General features: G+C 36.7%; 1 long non-coding RNA gene across 1 annotated transcript; it reads right to left on the bottom strand.

Moving 5' to 3' along the window:
* Positions 1-515: 515 nt before the first annotated feature.
* LOC131984350 (uncharacterized) lies at positions 516-3,633 on the bottom strand. The gene is made up of 3 exons (XR_009395566.1): positions 3,297-3,633; positions 715-1,417; positions 516-607 (listed from the first exon to the last, which is right to left on the bottom strand). It is a non-coding gene; the product is annotated as an uncharacterized LOC131984350 (long non-coding RNA).
* Between the last annotated feature and the right edge of the window lie 1,908 nt (positions 3,634-5,541).

Below are 5,541 nucleotides of genomic sequence, written 5' to 3'. Positions count from 1 at the left end.
ATACACAAGACTTGTGTCTACTGTTTAAAGTTTAAATGGAGTCTCTAGGTGAAATTATGCCGGAGAAGTAGACGTTTGAAAATCTCAAATTATTGTTATTTTTCGCTGATTTTTTTTCAGCCGTCCCATTCACTTCAATGCAAAATTTTGGGCATTTGTATTCCGTAGAGAAAAGTAATAGCACACCGATCCCGATCAAACAGCACTTTTTGATGTATAATTTGTCCTAGTAGCGGGATGAAATTGTGTCCGGAAGAGGAAGAAGAAAAAATCCACAGTATAACAAAGCCCCGAGATTGCCCCGTGGCCCTAATAAACAATCATTCCTCAAAAGCTTGTCAGTTAAAAAAAAGGTGTGTAAGTGTAAACAGATGTTTCTTACTCTAACAGACAGTTATGTGTCTCCAATGTGTCTGACAGAATGCTACTCAATGGGACAGTCTGACAATCAGTATGTGATCATGCTACCTTCATTCCCTCCAGAGCCTAGATGATTGATGACGCTTGCCAGACTAAAATAAACATGATATAATATGAGGTCAGAGAAACGGGACTGCTGGCCAGATTTGTTGCCCCCGCATTCACACTGGAAGTCCAGCTCCGTCTCCTGAACAGCACAGAGACAAGATTCTGTCAGTTTTATATATATGGATAACTACACACACGTATACAGCCATGTTGTGCTGTCATTGAAGGGGTACAGTTGGATCTTACCATTAGGTAATCCTGGAGCATCTGCTGGACTGAACCTCCAGGTGCAAGATTAAGAGACAGGTTGCTGAAGTCTTCCTGTCTGGTAGACTGGGCACCACAACTGTATTAAAGGGAACTTACATAAAAAATTCCGCCACATGAGTCATGACAATGGAACAAGTGGACCAGATGAATTTCAAATCACATTGACATGACAAGCAACGTCTCTAGTCTGTATGTGCAGTGTAAAATGAGTGATGGATGAGGAGACTAAAACTGGTGTCAGCTGCTGCTGTGTTTTCTCACCTCACCTTTTACAGGTTCTGGTGTTCTGCATCCTAAAGATCAGGTGGTCCTCAACAGGGCATGTGTAGCTTTTGTCCTCACAGGCAGCTACTCCCTACTCTTATCTTCTCAAAACTGTATTAATCAATTTCTTCTAATTAAATGAAACCACAATTAACTGAGGATTGTGTTTAAAAACAAAATAATTCCAATTTTATGGGCGACCGTGTATAAGGAGGTGATAAAACACTTTTTGTCAAAACAAACCTTTTGCTGGGAGAAAGGTGGTTCAAACATCCTTGCGGATACGTTTTCAGCTTAAACTGTAACTGTAGTACAAGTTGGCTGGAATGTTGCAGACTCTCACGCTAACAGTGTGACAGTTAATAAAACACAAATGCAGATGCAGAAGCAGATGCAGTGATGAAATTAGCACCACCTGAGGGGGAAAAATGAGCACCTGAAAATTGTACTTCTAAAGATTTCTTGTCACATTAACTTTAAACTGCAAAAGCAGCAATAAAAGTTAAAGTTATAAATAAGAAATGTGGAATATGATAATATGGCTACAGCACTACACATGTCACTAACACAGAGGGAGCTTCCCCTTTAACAGCAATATCAGATAATGTGTAGTTCTGTTATTTTGAGCAGATGAGGGCGTCAGAACTGATTGATCTTCATAAATGTGAGTTTTAATGATAACCATTATTTGCTCTTCTTTGTCACTTGGGGAAAAAATCATGTCAATTTTGTGTTTGAAAACTAAACATTTTTGAGAATATAGATGTGTTTATCAAATCAAATCATGAGGCACACAATCTTAATTATTGGACAAGAAGAAGAAGGTTCAGGTTCCCTTCAGAGCCCCAAAGCTTTCTATAGACGTGAATGGCAGCAACAACAATAAGAAAATGGGGAGGGGGGTACATAAACCATCACAATTGAAATTGCAAGGACCAGATACAGACCTCAAAAACAATTAATGACTCAGTCCATCAATTAACAGAATTAACTTTTGAAGGAGGCCTTACAGGAGCATTTATAGGACCAAACCAATGTATTGTAACTTTATGTTGACAAAAATCTCCACGGTTTGCAATATGCTGCGTTTTCTTTTTTAAGTAAATATCAGGTCAGACACAAACAAGTACACAACCCAATATAGGACTGATAACAAAAACAACACAAAAAGCTTATAAATAGAAAAAATAAGGGATGAAAATAAATAAAACAATGCCAGAGATTAATTAATGCCAATAGACAAATAAATATTCTGAGTATGCTGAAAAAAAGTTATCAAAATTCAAATGCAGAAATTTTAGACATTTGATTCTCATATTGTCACAGCAACAAATCTTTAAAAACAGTAAGGGGTTATTGGTATTTTTAAAAAAAATGCTGTATAAATTTAATTTTTGTCTATTGCACCATATGCACCAACCCATTACGCAGAGTAAGCCGTAGCTAAAACATGCACGATAACAGCGTTTCTCCACCCAAAAAAAACCTATTCCCAGACCATGGAAATAGAATAAGTGTTATTCCAGTTGTCATGAAGACATGACATGGTACATGCAGGAAATGGTTACATCCTGTACACAGCACGCACACAAACAATCAATCCCATACAGTTCCTCAGGTTGAAGGTCCAAAAACATTCAGTCAGACTTCACTTTATGTCCTCAACTAAACAACATCAAAGTGCTTGAGTATTGTGGGAAAAATCTAAAAAGATGTATCTATTTAATCTGATTACTTTTGCAACAAAAATGAAGAGATGTTTCTGCATCAGCTCCACATAGGCTACAACACAGATAAGTCAAGCTTCAGTGTAGGTTTAGTTCCACCGGTACGCGATGACGTCATGACGTGCGTCCACAATAGTTCCATCATTTCCATGGTGCCCAACTAATGCATATTTCTGCTATTATTTAAAAAACTGACCGATCGACATTTTGTTTGAGTAATTTCAATGTACAATTTGGAAGTTTTGATGCCCTCAAATCAAAATAACAATGTTTTCAAACCAATACACTACTTGTTGACACATTCCACACCCGCCCCGGGAAATATATCACCCCCACCCCCCAAGAAATAACAATTTCCCACGGAGAAATCGTCGACTGAAAGTTTTTACCCCACAATTTGTGTTTTTGATGACGTAGTCAGCGTTAATTTCGCAAATGTAATTTTTTTCCCCACAGATGAATAAAGCTTTAAAATGAAACTATTCACTAGCTAATTATATCAGAACTAAAACAATAGAAACAATTTAAAATTAAACTGAATTAATTTTTAATTAAAAGTTGTTTTACCTGCAGGGTTAGCGTCCACCTGGGTGGTAGGCCCTGACAGCAGGTGGTCCTCAGCGACCAGTGGTCCACTGAAGACTTCAGGCTCTTCGGGTTTAACACAAAAGTTGCGTGAAGCAGTTGTTTTGTTCGCTCTTAGGTCCGCTTTTTAGAAGTTTCCAAAAGTTAGCTTTCCACAGTTTGGGTCAAGAGGTTTTCAGCTCATGTCCAGGTCCAGGTAGTGCAAAGTGAGAAATGACGGGTCTGCGGGCATTTATATAGGCCTACATGACGTGACGGTCATTCTGTTTCCATGACATTTACTGGCGCACGTGGGTCGTTTGAGACGCAGGAAGATCTCATTATATCTCATACAATGTTCCCAAACTGTGGAACAGCCTATCCAAAGATATTAGAGACAGTCTGCTGAATTTTTCAGAACTTAAAAACTTTAACTTAGCCTTTATCTAGCACCACCTCTTATAATATTCCTTAATTCACATGGAGTCATATATGCAGTTTTTAAAAGACCTTTTATGCTTTTAAATGTCTTTTTTTGATTAGTGAATCTTTTAAAAGGATTGCTAGACTATAGGCCACTGATCTTTACCTCTATTTTATTTGTTTATTTCCTGTTTTAACTTTTTTAATGAGAGAACTTTAAACTGCATGTCTTGTATGAAATGTTCCTGAATACAACTGAAGTTTTGATTATTATCACTAGAAATGTAACATTTAGTCAGCTGGAGAAAGTTTCCTCCAAAATGTCTCGTATGAAATGTTCCTGAATACAACTGAAGTTTTGATTATTATCACTAGAAATGTAACATTTAGTCAGCTGGAGAAAGTTTCCTCCAAAATAAAATAATAAACTGTTTAGTAGCATATAAACACAACTCCTGTGTGACCACACCAGATTGTTTTTCATCTTTTCTTTTTCTTTAGTTTGCATGACTCTAATGTTGAATATTAAGTGTTTTTGTAGAGAAATTACTGAAAATTACACATCACTGAGGTCCATTTAGACAATAGATTCATAAAAAGGAAATTAGAGTAAATACAATAATCACATATATTTTTATTTATTGAGTTTAAGTCTTTCCCAGAGAGCAAGCCAAGTGAACACAGACAAACCCATCCCCAAGTCATGATAATAACACACACACAATGAGTTCCAGTCCAATTCAGTGCCCAATTAGAATTAAAATATATATAGGAGATGGGCTCTGATTCAGTCTGGTTCAGATTTAGAGGAGACAGCGGCAAGGAAGAAACCTCGAGAGGAACCAGGCTCTCTGGGAGTAGCCGCTCCTCCTAAGGGCTGGGAAACCCTCCTGCTGCTTCAGGCCACAAGATGAGCTGCTGGTCCTCCTAAAACTCCATCTCCATCTGCAGAAAGACAACAGGGAGGGAGGGAAACAACACGCTTACCTGTGAAGTTCCCATGGCTGCTCACTTGGGCTCTGGTCAAATAGTGTTTTTTTTTTTTTCACTTGAGGGAAATGAGGTATCTATGTTGAGATTTTGGATGCAGCTCAAAACATATGGTATGTTTTATTATTTTGCTTTTAAGTAATTCCATATTTTCCTTACATCATTGTAATGTAATAATTTATATTTTAGATTTCACATACTTTATGGGTTTATTTTATTTTTTATTATCATCAATTCATATATTTATCATTATTATAACTTTTGTTGTTCCTTGAGTCTCCTATTTTTAATGCCAGCATATTTTTTTAGCTTTTAATACCTGTGTTATTTAGTTTGAGCTGCATATTATGTTATGAAAGGTGCTACATAAATAAAGTATTAAATAAATAAATGAATAAATTATTTTAGTAGTAGTAATAGTTTTAGTATTAAAACATAGGGTCCAATTGATAATTGCAGCAGTAACTTTTAAAGCGACGCACCATACGGTCGTTCACGAAAACACGACTTACATGTTTTGCCTATTTTGCATAATTGTAACAATCATTCTATACAGTCATAGTAAAAGTTAAGTGGGAGCAGCCATTCCTAATGTGACAAATTTGGTGTAATTTGGTCTGACTTTTGGGTGTGCCCCCCAAGTGCTACCATAGAAGCACTGTGTAGTACAGGGCTCTGGTTCAATTCTGGTAAGGCGTGGGGTTTGAGTTTCAGAAAACTTTAACAGACTCAATTCTCCTTTAGATCTTTGGAAAATGTATTCCCTTTGTGACAATACAATATATTTGGGTAATTATTTGAATCCATCTCTTTAAATGAGCAAATGAAACATTGA

The sequence above is a fragment of the Centropristis striata genome, chromosome 2 (genome assembly GCF_030273125.1).
Source record: "Centropristis striata isolate RG_2023a ecotype Rhode Island chromosome 2, C.striata_1.0, whole genome shotgun sequence".
Lineage (NCBI taxonomy): Eukaryota > Metazoa > Chordata > Actinopteri > Perciformes > Serranidae > Centropristis > Centropristis striata.
This window is presented reverse-complemented; position numbering and strand designations above follow the sequence as displayed.